Source organism: Dasypus novemcinctus, chromosome 16 (assembly GCF_030445035.2).
Source record: "Dasypus novemcinctus isolate mDasNov1 chromosome 16, mDasNov1.1.hap2, whole genome shotgun sequence".
Taxonomy (NCBI): Eukaryota; Metazoa; Chordata; class Mammalia; order Cingulata; family Dasypodidae; genus Dasypus; species Dasypus novemcinctus.
The window spans coordinates 2,154,672-2,168,989 of NC_080688.1; the positions used below are offsets into that span (position 1 = coordinate 2,154,672).

The 14,318-nt window shown below is 37.6% G+C and overlaps 1 pseudogene; it reads left to right on the plus strand.

The window, feature by feature from the left end:
- The window catches only part of LOC111760817 (palmitoyltransferase ZDHHC7-like), a 40,853-nt pseudogene that overhangs the window by 447 nt on the left and 26,088 nt on the right, over positions 1-14,318 (plus strand).

A 14,318-nucleotide genomic window follows, 5' to 3' on the forward strand; every position in this document is an offset into this window, starting at 1 on the left:
AAATCAATCAATGTAATACAGAACTGCGGCGGCTTGCTCAGTCGGTGGCGGTGGGGTCTGGCTGCGGACGAGGGGTTGGTCCAGCTCTGGACGAGGGGTCGGTCCGGCTTGGGATGAGGGGTCGGTCCGGCTTGGGACGAGGGGTCAGTCTCACAGGGGTTGCGCGGTTCGGCTGACAGGGTCGCCCGGCGAAGCAGGCAACGAAGGGGTCACCCGGAGAAGCAGGCGACGAACTGGGGACAAGTGAGGCCAGGCCCTTGTCGGGGGCTCTCAGGACTGGAGGGCGCACGGCAGAAGAACTACCGCAGAGACGAGGTAAACACGCAGGTCCCATTTTATTGAGGAAGTGGCTACAGTTTTATAGGGGCTGGGGAAGGCTGATTGGTCAAAGCTTATGCCATGTTCTGATTGGTGGCCACAAGCAGTTACTGGGGAGAAAGGTCGGTGGGAGGTACTGGAAGGGGGAGGGGTGGTGGTTAGGGATTGGCTGTTGCTGTTGCTGGGGGAAGTGGCAGGGTTTAGGGATTGGTGGCTGCTGTTGCTGGGGTAGAGGGCAGACTTGAGTTTCCTGCCTTGCGCCTGGCTGTTGCCGCTGTCGGGGGGAGGGGAAAAGGCAGACTGGAATCTTCCACCCTGCGCCTGCGCAGGGAGAAAGAAGAAGGGTGCCGCCCCACAAGGCATCGTGTGGCGCCATCTGGGAGGAGGGGCGGCCGCGGAAGCATGGCTGCCGAGAAGGGGAGACCCAAGGGCACTCTGCGCCCATGCCGAGCTCACTTCAGGGGTGGCGGTGAGTCCGACCAACCACCCTATTATGGGGGCAGCGGCTTGGAATTAGGCCTACTGCGGCTGCTCCCCCGCCAGGCCAGCAAACCACACTTCAGCCCGAGGGGTGACTGCACAAAACCTTAAGAGATTGAAAGAAAAAATGACATGACTTTCTCTATAGATGCAGAAAAAGCATTAGACAAAATACAATGCTGTTTCCTGATTAAAAACAGCAGATAGTAGTTGAAGGAAACTTCCACAACATTAAAAACCCACAACTAACATATTCAGTGATGAAATCTTAAAAGCGTTCCCTCTAATATCTGGAACAAGAAATGTTGCCCACTGTCAATGCTCCTATTTAACATTTGTTAGAAGTACTTTCTCAATTCTTTGAAAAGAAAAAGAAATAAATGGCATCAAAATAAAAATTTCAATATTTACCAATGACATGTTATAGTATTATAACATAGATAATAGGATTGGCTGGGGGAAGGAGGATGTCCTAAAGAATCTTTGTGCAAGTCCTGTCTGAGATATTGATATTGCATGTGGCAATGAAATAAATCTTTTACATTTTCAAAATCATAACTGGATCACTGAAATTTTTAGAGGTTTTAAGTTTAGCAGCTCATATATGAACTTTATATTCTACTCTGTGCATACAATGTTAGGAAAAACAGATTGATTTGAAAACAGTTTCTCTCATTAAGCTTGCGTGGCTGCCATGGGTCTAAGAACAAAGTTAAATTAAAATAATCAGTGTTTTATTTTCCTGAAGGATAGTGGATTTTAAATAGGTGAAATAAATTCAACTACCTAAACATTTCAAGAAAACTAAACATAGGGAGTGATAGCATAGGAAAGCTTAGTAGATGCATATAGGGTTGGGAAAATTTTGCTTTCCTAACCCAAATTTCAGAGTTTTATAACTTCAAATGATGTGGAACCTGACAACAATAAAGTTGTTATTGTCACTGTCTCATGCAGGAAGAAACCCTGATAGCCGTGTCAGGCTGTGTTTGACAAGATGACAGCTGTGTTCAACAAAATGAATACTCCTGCTATTGGGTCAGACATCTGCTCATAGACTGCTTCCTTCTATATTCCTGGTGATATCTAGAACTGGAGCCTGCTCAGGTCCACCCATGAGTGTGGCCACAAGATGTTTCCCTCTCTGGGTTGCTTGAGCCTCTGGGTTTTGGGTGCTAGAGAAGCTGCTCTTACCTCTGCTCCCTGACACTCCCAGCTTCAGGCCTGTCCTTTCCTTGGCCCAGCTGCTCCCTCTCCCCCAACTTGGAGCACATCCTCCTACCTCTGGAGATCCTGTGGGCACTTTTCTCCTGTACCTGACTTCCCTTTCAGTGTCTCTGAGCCTTTCCTTAGTTGCTTTTGGGGGCTAGAGCTTGAATTGCATCCCTGGATTTTCACCTGACCTCAGGCATGATATGAGCTCTCCAGGTCAGGATTTCTCCTGTGTGCATTAAGGTTCAGATCTTACTATTTAAGACACTATGTATCTTAAAATCCTGAAGAAAAGGTGCAAAATATTCAAGTAATGTGTAGAAATAATTTCCGAATGTGAGTCGGAGGATAATGCAATCATCAGGATACAGGTGCTAAGATACGGCTAATGGTGACAATTTTAACCTATGCTTCTTCCTCGAAGGCTGACCAGGTCTACAGGATCTGGTTCATCCAGGACAGGTGGGGCATGACTTGCACTATCCTGATGGGGCTGTGGGGTTATCTATGCAGAATTCATGGTGACCTTTGACATGTTGCTACTTTCCAAAGCCTTTTGTACCCTATGGTAAGCAGAGTCATTTCTTTTTTTAAATATACTTTTCTATTTATTTTTAAAAGAAACTTAGATGTATAAATGTTACAAAAATATATAGGGGTTCCATATACCATGTTCCTTAGCACTCCTACATTTTACCACATCAGCAACATCTAAATACTTAGAGTCTTTTCACATGAGGAGGATGCTCACCAACCCTGATGCAGTACCTGAAGAAAATGCTGCAGAATTCTTGGGAGACTTTGCAGCTGAAACCTGGTGAAGCCATCTACAAGTTCCAAAGTGCTGCTGTACTAAGCCTGAACATGCTCACCACTGCAGTATTTGCAAATTGGATCATCACTTCCTTGGTGAACAATTGTGTGGGAGAAAATAATCAGAGGATTTTTGTACTCGTTACTTATGTATATAGTCTATTTTCCTCCATGCTCTAATTTTCTGTGCATTTCCCTTCATATTCTAAGTCAGAAGGCACCAGGCTGAATGCAGTAATTTTTACCACCAATAACTATAATCTTGTTGCTCTCTTTGAGCTTGAGGGTCTTCAGTTTTTCCCTTTGACTGAAGGTAAGTGTGGCACCTGATTTCATTAAATAAGGAAAAACTGCAAATGGGAAAGAAGTTCCAGGGTTCTTTTTGAGGTCCCCTCTCACCATGCTGCAATTTGTTGATGGAATTTAAATTATTTTATTTGGGAACTGAAAAAGAATCTTTGTTTCATTTGTGACCAATAGCATAAATTGAATGTACTGAAGCCAATTGCTTGAAGCAAGTGGAGTGTTGTATAATGATATTCCCAGATGGCAGATTTCCAAATTAGTAACTGGATGGTACTGTAATTGCTTTTAACCTGAAAAACTAATGAAAGGTATGTGGCCACCAGGGAAAGTCATATGTCATTATCTTCCTGAACAGTTATGATTTTGGCTACGAATATTTTGTATTTTATAAGATGTTGCTTGGACTATTTTATGGGTTATTAAAATGCTGTATAATGAGCTGTATTTTTCAATCACAAAGAAAAAAATCAATGTGATGAACATGAAATACAAATTCTCAGACTTGAGTTCCAGGTAGTTCACATTTGAATGTGCTCCATTAGTACCCTCCCTTGAGTACAAAGGGCCTTTTACTAACAACTGCATTTTGGTCTTGATTAGTTCTGACACTTTCTTTGCATTGAACTTACAAAAGATCCAGACACAGAACAGCATGACTGGTCCAGGTCCCTGGTTCACTCCCAACAAGTTTGCTCACACTTTCAACAAGTCTCCTGTGCATGAGTGTGTATTTTAAAATTGGTATTGTTGTTTAGACAATATAATATTTAATCTTTTTACCATAAACAAGCTATTTTTTTTAGAAACCTGCATTTCAGGGAAGAGGGTAGAGTTGCTATGGTTTCCTCCTTCCATGGGATTTTTGTCAATATATTGCAGATTGAAGAGTGTCTTCTTCCAAAGAACAGTGATTTCTGTGTGGTCTTTGCTTCCCACAGTTTTAGTTTCATGTTAATATCTGTAGATCAGGAGAATCTTGGCATTGATTTTTGTTCTTGTTTGTGTAGCCAAATTAGCAGTGTATAACAAAAAATGCAGAATTTCACAAGGCCCAATATTTTGTGCTTCTTTATGCTGAGATACATACTCAGGTGGGAAATAGATCCAGTCAAAAGTGAAACACAAAATGAAACAAGGTGTTTCCATTTTGACATTGCAAAGATCAGGTTGGGACTGCAGGCAACAAGCCCAGTAACAGGGGCAGCACTTTATACCTCAGCTACAGGTGACTGTAGGAGATAGGTGTGAAAACACTGAAACAGTGAGGAATATTCCTCATGACAGCAGTTGGTTTGATGTTTGGATTTCATTTATGTTTTTTCTATACCTAAGTCCCAAATCATAAAAAAAAAGAAACTTGGTGAGAGCTTACAATTGTGCCAAAAAGCAAACAGCTTCCTTCTTTGAGGACTTGCCATAAACTTGCCTGGCTGTATAATTTTTGCAAGTTTTATTGATAAGCAATCTATAATTCTGAAGTTCTTCCTTTCTGTTCATCCCCCATACTAAGAAAAGTTGGTGTTTCCCTGCCGGTTATGATGCCTTCCAGTTTATCAATGATTGTTTTTAAAAATAATCATTCTGAGCTATACACAAATCATGGCTTATATAACTGTTGAAGAAAAATAACAAAGAGACCTGACAGATACATAGTCATGAGTCAAGGGAACAAAACTGTCTGACGTTTTGCAATGGAATCCATTACTGAAAAACTTTGTGGGCTATGAGGGCTTGATCCTTGTCATGGCCAGAAAAACAAAAACACATATGGTGGAAGACCTAGGAGACACTTGTCTCCAGATGCTCTTTTGCATACTCATTTGTAAATCCATTGTCTGGATTGGACATGGTTATTGGCCTTTATGGTGGTTTGAAGTTGTGTGTACACACACACACAAAAAAAACAAGTTCTTAAATTTAACCCATCCTGTGAATGTGGGCACATTGTAAGCAGGATATTTTGATGAGGCCACTTTGGTTAAGGTGTGACCCCCCCTCCTACCGGAATGGTCTTAATTCTATTACTGGAGTTCTTTATAAAAGAAATAAATTCAGACAAAAAATAAAAACCAGATGCAAGAAGCTGAAATCAAGGAAATGTCTGAAGAGAAGGGAGAGACAAGGAGATGCCATTTGTCTGGTCAAGTGGCAGAGGAGCAAAGGATTGCTGGCAGCTAGTATTTGGCAGTAGATGAGTGTTGCAATTATTAATATAAATACAGGAAATTTCTGCTACTACAGGGTGTTACGATATGGGAATGTGGTGATACATGGGAAAATATAACCTATGTAATCTATAGACTATAGTTAAAAATAACATTGCAATGTTTTTGTTGCAAAAGCAAAATTGGTACTATGTTAAGGCTAATGGTCAAAAAACAGAATATTTGATTTGGTTTTATGAGATATGAACATGACTAAGCAGTTTTTTTCACTTAATTCTTTGTCATGAATAAGGAGACCTTCACTATGTCATTTAACTATTGTGTTCATCTGTGTATCTTTCTGAATACTACAGGAACAATTGATTTAGAAGTTGGAATTAGATGAAATAAAAGTACCTGGACAGAATTTTCAGTAGTAATGCTTCCATAACTTACTGAGCTCCCTTTTTCTGCTAGGTTTCTTTTTTTAAGTTTGAAATAAAGTTATTTTAAAAAACCCTCTCTTCTTACATGCCCCTGTGACAATTTGAGATTATTTTGTGAATCCCCAAAGAGAAAGTTTTTGTTTTGTTTTGTTTTTTAAATTAATTTATTCCTCTAGTTTGATACTCTTTGATTGCATTAGATTCAGTTGAGATGTCTTTGATTAAGTTACCTGTTAGGATTAGGTCTTTGATTCTATCACATCAGTAAAGCATAATTCAGGTAAATTCCCTGCTTCCTAGTGGGATTATATAAAGGAGAATTCAATCAAGTACACAAGGAAAAGAACTTTACCATTTTTTTATCCTGGGGCCCCAGGTAAGATGAGGCATTCACCTGATAGTTTACAGCTAACCTTGGGATCCGAGACAGACACAGGAAGTCCTGAAAACAAGCCCTATGCCAGTCTACAGTTGAGATCAGGAAGGAAGTGGGCCCATGGAGCCTCAAGAGGAGGAGGAAGCCCAAAGAGGAAGGTTGAAACCTGGCAAAGATTGACCACAATTTTGCTTCAACACATTACCAATGCCTGGTGAGAAAGCAACCTCTTTGGGGCCTGATAACCGTAAACTTTTACCCCAATAAATACATTTTATAAAAGCCAACAGATTTTCCCAGAATAATACTGTTCCAGTTATCAAGCAAATTTTGAATATTATTGTATATGCATATTTGTTCACATATGCAAATATTTTCTCAAATGAATTATTTGATAGTAATTAATTAATAAAATAACTTTTTAATTTTTATAAGTATCGCCAATTTGTTTTCCCAAAATGATGACATATTTGTACTCATGCCAATAACATCTGTATACACCTACTTACCTATATATGATGTGGTTCTTTATTAATTTTTATTAAACTTATGGTTAAAAGAATCTCATATTTGATGAAATTTGTAGCTATATTATTCTTAGTGAATTAGTGAATTAGCTTGCAACATATAGAATATACAAAGATTTGACAATATTAGGAGATGAGACCCAAACTCTATTGCATAAAAAAATGACAATGACTGGAAACACAAATCCAAAGGAAAATGTAAATAATCAGAAATGTTAAATAACAATGTTAATACAAGAAACTCTGCAGATACATATTTTATTTCCTTTCTTCTCTTAGCTTCTTGTTATGGGATTATGTGAAGTACATGTCCATGATAGACATTAACAAAGTTAAAAGGAGAGATAAGCAAGTCTGAAATTTAAATTATTAGAAAAGTGGAAAGTGAAACATTCCTAGATTAGATGTGATGACTGGGATTGAAAGAGGCCCTAAGACAGTCATATGATATATGTCACACTACAGTTTTAATTTTTATACTGTGCTAATGAATATTTTAGTTTTAACTTGTAATTTATTTCATGTAATATGCAGCGTGTAACTGTGCATCACTACTTATTAATGCAAACTGTCTTCAGTCACAAAGCAAGTTCCTGTTTTCCCACTTCCTAGAAATTCACTTTTTTCACTCCCAAACAAGCTCCTGTTTTTCTTCTTCCCCTTAACTAATTCCTAATAAAACATAAACTTGATGGAGAAGCCAGAGACTAAGGACACTAGGAGTTCCCATAAGTTCGCCCTTTCTCCACCTCTTCTGACGCCCAGTTTGCAGGTGGATGCAGGTAATGACATCCCTGCCCCCACTTTTTCTTGTCTATTTCTACTAAAATCTCTTGCCTTCTTCTTTCAGGGAGACTGATTTGAGACTTTGTCTCTTCACCACTGCTGGCTTTATAAATGTTTTCCTTCGTGTGATCAGTCTTGGCATAGACTTCAATTCTCTGCCCTGGGAACTTTCAGGTTTCCTCTTCAGGGTAAACATGTCAAAAGTGAAACATTGATATGGCAAAGTAACTGTCTTAACTTCCCAGTGTGGAGAAGTTTGCAGGAAGGAATAGAGTAGCTGTCTGTGAGTAAAAGCAAACTCTCCTAAAGACAAAGACTTGTAACCTGACTAGAGAAAATTGAGGCAGTTTTTGAGTCAGTAGAATATGTTCAAGATGCAAAATGAATTTCAAGGTGCCATTGCAATTTCCTGAATGCTGAGAAAACAAATCCAAACTGAGTGGATTGAATTCATTAATGACAAATTTAGAAGCTAAAATGAAAATTATATTAAGACAAGAGAAACCTAACATAGGTGTTAGAAAATAAGTGTAAACCCTGGCAGGGAATATCTAATTTGGGAGTGGAAATTGGGCAAAAGAATTTGAAGAGTGCATGCTAAGAACAACAGATCATATATTTTATAACTTTTGAAAAGGAAAATAACATAAGACAGAATTTATAAGTTGAAAAAAGAAATGTCTGGGTCAAAAAAATATTCAAAGCATGTAGAAAGGAAGAAAGAGGACCAAACTGAGAAAATCTAATGAGCCTTTCTGACAGAACTGAGGAAGTAGGAAATAAATGACAAAGGGAAATTCAGAAGTTTATGATAAAACTTGTCTTGAAAGACTTGAAATATAGGTCTTGAAATATGAGAGAGCCTTAAGAGTCTTGGAAGAGATGATGCAAGATAGCAACTGAGTAGAAAGCTCTAACAATCAGCTAGCCCCACAGGACAACTGATAATCAGCCAGGATCTGTCTGGATCAACTGGGGGACCCTGGAGACCAGAAAAACACAGTGTACCAAATAGGCAAGAATGGGCAAGAATGGGAGAAGGAGACTGACCATCAGTGGTTCCTGAGGAGACCCTACATGGTGCAGATTTTCCCAACCCCCACTGGTGAAGTGGATTGCCTCTGGACCCAGTCTCAGGTTGGAAGCAGAATCTCTGTTTCCCAAAGCCAGAGGAGAAGTGGCCTGGAACCAACTACACAGATTTGGCTAGTAAACTCAACTACTTGGATCCCAACCATCTCAAGCACAGCTGAGCTTTAAACCTGCACAAGACAACAAGAAGCCAGTAATATTTGTGCTGTCTCTATACCTGACAGAAGTGGAAGCAGGGATGACTGAAAAACACACAGGTGCCCCAGGGTGGTAGGGATAGATCCAGTATATTCCCAGTTTGAAAAGTCACTGCTTAGTCCCCCACACCCAGCAGGAGTGGAAATTTGGTTAGTTTGGACACATCATCCAGGCAGAGCAGGCAGATTCACACTGGGCCCCACTGACTCTTGGAAGGATGTGAAGAATGTACTCTCTCACAGGCAGGACAGTCAAATTCACCTGGCCTACCTTGAAGGGCAGCTCACACTTGGTAACACTGATTAGAGAGGAAATATGCACTCCATTGAAGGCGGGATGAGCAAATTCACCCTATCCCCCTTAAAAGAATCTCTGCATACTGTTCTTCAATTCCCCTTGAAAGTAAGGGAAGCATACATTCACACTGCAGGTAGTGTGGGCAAATTCAACTCGCTGAACTCTCAGCCCCAAGGTGAGCCAAGAAGAGAGGAACCAAGAGCCTTCTTACCACTCTCTCTCAAGATAATGCAGGCAGAGTCACCACACCCACCCACCTGGAGAGGCACAGCATGGAGATGGCAATTGATCAGTTAACACAGATCTCACCATCTGGGAGTTGTGCAACAGTTTCTTCCTAGGGAGGCTGGCAAACTCAGCCTCTAACATGCCCCCACTAGGACCTAAATCAGCTGAGAATTACAGTCACAGAATAATCTAAGAGCAGCAGGGAACAACTGGATAAAGATTGCTACCTGCTGGGGACTTTAAGAAAATCTAGATTGGGATAACTGTCAAAGAGAAGACTGGAAGTCTTTACTGTCTCTTTCACAAAGCACATTGTAATCAATTGATACTCCCTTCATAAGTCACCAAAGCCTGTTTTGGCTGGGAACCCAGATCTTGTTTCTGTCTCCAGTGGAACTCTTCTACCAAAATTAGCCCTCTAGGAAATAGCAGTAGGGGAAGATAAAAGTAGTATTAAAATATACAATGGCCAAAAAAGAAAATCACAAACTAGCATTCATGGATGAGGAAAAGAGGGAGCTTTAGGTAAAGTCAACCAATAAGAAATCCATAAGCTAAAGAGAGAAACTGAGAACTGTTGGAAACTGAGGCACAGTGCCCTCACAAGGAGAGATGTGCTGTCTCCATGGCTACACTTGCAACCTAAGGAATGCGGTAATTAAGAGTTCCCGGCAAATGGGATGAAGCTGTTAAAGGCTGAAAGAAAAGATGAGCACATACTTTTTGTAGTGAATAGGACACTCAGACTTTGTACCTTGAGATAAGATTTTTTAAAAATTCCTTAGACTATGGGTAATGCTGCTTGTTGTCATGTAGGCTTTGTGTTACTGCTTGCTGTCATGTAGGCTACGTGTTCCTGCTTGTTGTCATGTAGACTGGGGTATATAGAAAGCCCCTTGTAAACAAAAAAGTTGTCTGAGGAGTTATTATTCACAGACCTCCTGATCCCAGCTCTCTCGCTCGTTCCTTCCCCCTTTTCTCTTTCTTTCATTCCCGATACCCTTTGCGTCCAAATCTCCAACAGAGCACAAAATAAAGACAAAAAATTCAGATGCCAAGACACCAAGAAAAATTTACAACCCATAATAAGAAACAGGAAGATAGAGCTTACCGAAAGATTGTACCTACAGATGAAACACAGGAGTTAAAATAACTAATCACAGATATCCAAATAAACCTCAACAATAAATTCAATTAGTTGGCTAAAGAGATTAAGGATATGAAGACACTGGTTAAATACAAAAATTAATTTTAAAGTTTTCAAAGAAAAGTAAATGGGCTTATAGGAATAAAAGACAAATTGGAAGAGATTAAAATACATTGGAGGCATATAATAGCAAATTTGATTTGGCTGAGGACAGAATAATTGAGTTGTACAACAGAGCATCTGAATTTGAATTGACAGGAGAACATAAAGTTTAAAGGATGGAAAACCTAGAACAGGGTCTCAACGAGTTGAATGACAATGCAAAATATACAAACTTGTGTGCTACAGGTGTCCCAGAAGAAAATAATGGAAAAGGTGCAGAAAAAATATTTGAGAAAATAATGACCAAAATTTCCCAGCACTTATGAAAGATATAATTATCCAAGAAAGACAATGCACCCCAAAAAGAATAAATCTGAGTAGATCTACTCTGAGATGCCTACTATTCAGAATGTCAAATGCAAGAAAAAAAGAGAATTCTGAAAGCAACAAGAGAAAATAACTCATCGTATAAACGGGATATTTAATAAGACTAAGTACCAATTTCTCATCAGAAATCATGGAAGTGAAAAAACAGTGGTATGATAAATTAAAGTTTCTGAAAATGAAAAAACTGCAAGCCAATAATTCTTTATGTGGCAAAACTGCTTACAAAACTGAGGGTGAGTTTAAAGTCTACACAGATAAACAAAAACTAAAAGAGTATGTCACCAAGAGATTGGATTTACAAGAGATACTAAAGGGAGTCCTGCAACCTGAAAGGAAAAAATGGGAGAGAAAGACCTGTAGAAGAAAATAGAAGAGATTATGCATAAAAAGTTTTAAAAGTAGAAAAAGACAGTCAATAGTAAGATAGGTCAATGGAAAGTCCAAAGATAGAATTGAAAAAAAAAACAATGCTTTTACAGTAATAATGTTAATGGATTGAATTCCCCAATGAAAAGATAGAGACTGGCAGAATGGATAAAAATTATGTTGTCTATTACATGCAAAGACACAAATAGACTGAAAGTAAAATGTTGGAAAAAGATATTTCACACAAACCATTATTAGAAAAGAGCTGGAATAGCAACCCTAATATCAGACAAAGTCACTTTAAATACAAAAGTGTTATAAGAGATGAAGAAGGATTTTATATATTAATAAAAAGATCCATTCACCAAGAAGAAATAACAATAATAAATATATATGTGCCTAATCAGGATGCCACAAAATACAAGAGGCACACATTTGCAAAACTGGAGAGAGAAATAGATGTATATAAAATAAAAGTTCAATACTTCAATACATACTTCATTTTGGGGTAGAACAACTTGATAAAGCATCAATAAAGAAACACAGAAGAGGAACATATGATAAATTAAATAGACCTCACCTATAAATATATAAAACATTGCACACTGAAGCAGAAGGCTCTTCATTCTTCTCAATGACTCATGGATCATTCCCCAGGATAGGCCATATTTTGGGTCACAAAACAAATCTCAATAAATTTAAAAAGATTAACATTAAACAAAGTGCTATCTTTGATCATGATGGAATGAAGCTGGGAATCAATACGTTGAGAAAGGGCAAACTGACAAATAAATGGATGTTAAACAACTCAAACATTCAGTGGGTCAAAGAAGAAACCACAAGAGAAACCAGTAAATTTTTCAAGATAAATGAAAATGAGAACAGAACATACCAAAACCTATGGGATACAGTGAAGGCAGTGCACACCTACATTTAAAAAAAATAAATAAAAGCTAAAATCTGAGATCTAACTGAACATCTGCAAGAACTAGGAAAAAACAAACAAAACAAAAACAGTAAACTAATCAAAAGGTAAGTAGAAGGAACAAATAGCAAAGATTAAAGCACAAATAAATTGAGAGCAAGAAAACAATAGACATAATCAAGAAAACAAAAATTTGGTTATTTGAAAAGATCAACAAAATAAAAAATAAAACAGTGAGACTGAGAAAGAAAAATGAGAGAAAATACAAATTTTAAAAATCAGAAATAAGAGATAGGACTTTACTACTGACCCCACAGAAATAAAAGAGTTAATACTAGGATGCTAAGAACAAATGTACACCAAAATACTAGACAATGTAGATGAAATGGACAAATTCCTAAAAATACAAATATAATCTATACTGACCATAGAAGAAATAGAAGACATCAACAAACCAATTACAAGTAAGGAGATTGAAAATAATAATCAAAAACCTCCCAAAGATGAAAGTTAAGACCAGATGGCTTCACAAGTGAGTTCTACCAGTCATTCAGAGAAGTATTAATACCAATTTTCTCAATCTCTTAAAAAAATTTGAACAGGAAAGAATGCTACCAAACACATTCTACAAAGCCAACATCACCCTAATAAAAAAAACACATAAAGATAACATGAAAAATATTATAGACAAATTTCTTTATTGAATATAGATGAAAAAGTCCTTTAAAATGCTTGCTAAATATACCCAACAGCACATTAAAAGAATTATACATTGTGATCAATTGGGTTTCATAGCAGGTATATAGTGGTAGTTCAATGCAAGAAAATCAATCAATGTAATGCATCACATAACTAATTTGAGGAATAAAAATCACATGATCATCTCAATTGATGCAGAAAGTGCATTTGACAAAATTCAATATCCTTTCTTGATGAAAACTTTCTGAAAGACAGGAATAGAAGGAAACTTTCTCAACATGATAAAGTGCATATATGAAAAACCCAGAACTAGTATGGTACTCAAAGGTGAAAGGCTAAAAGTTTTCCCACTGAGATCAGGAACAAGACAGGGATACACACTATCACCACTTTTATCAATATTAGGCTGGAATTTCTAGCTAGAATATTTCGGCAAGAAAGGGAAATAAAAGACATCCAAGTAAGAACGGAAGAGGGAAAAATTCCACTATTTGCTGATGAGACAACCATATATGTAGAAAATTCTGAAAAATTCATAAGAAGCCTACTAAAAATAATAGACAAGTTCAGCAAAGTGGCAGCATGCAAGATTAATATGGAAAAATAAGTAGCGTTTCTATACGTTATTAATGAACAATCTGAAGAAGAGTTATGAATAAAATCCAATTTATAATAGTGGCTAAAAGAATAAAATATTTAGGAATAAACTTAACCAAGAACACAAAGGACTTGTATTTGGAAAACTATAAAACATTGTTAAAAGAAACCAAAAAGACAAGAAATACAGGGAAGGACATTCCATGTTCATAGATTTGAAGAATAAATTTTGTTAAGATGTCAATTCTACCCAAATTTATCTACCCAATAACACCCAATAAATAGCCTTTTATAAATAGGAAAGGCCAATGATCAAACATATTTGAAAGGGTAATAGGCCCCAAAGAGTAGAAAATATCTTTAAAAATAAATAACAAAGATGCAGGGCTCTCACTTCTTCACTTCAAAGAATATTGCTTAGCTACAGTAGTAAAAACAGTATGGTACTGGCATAAAGATAGATATATTGACCAATGGAATAGAATTGAGTGCTCATGAATAAATCCCCAAATTTTTGGTAGAGTGATTTTTGACAAGACTGTCAAGCCCACAATCCCAGAAGAACTGTATTTCTCTATCCGAAAGAAAGAATGAGGACCCCTGTCTCACACTTTATACAAAAATTAACTCAGAATTGATCAAAGACCTAAATACAAAAGGTACCACTATAAAATTCCTAGAAAAAATGTAGGGAAGCATCTTCAAGATCTTGTGGTATGCAGTGGTTTCTTATACCTTACACCTAATGCACATAAAGTTAAAAAAAATAAATAAATGGGGTCTCCTCAAATGTAAAAACTTTTGTGTTTCAAAAGACTTTGTAAAAAAATGAAAAGCCAGCCTCCTTAGTAGGAGAAAGTATTTGTAAGTCA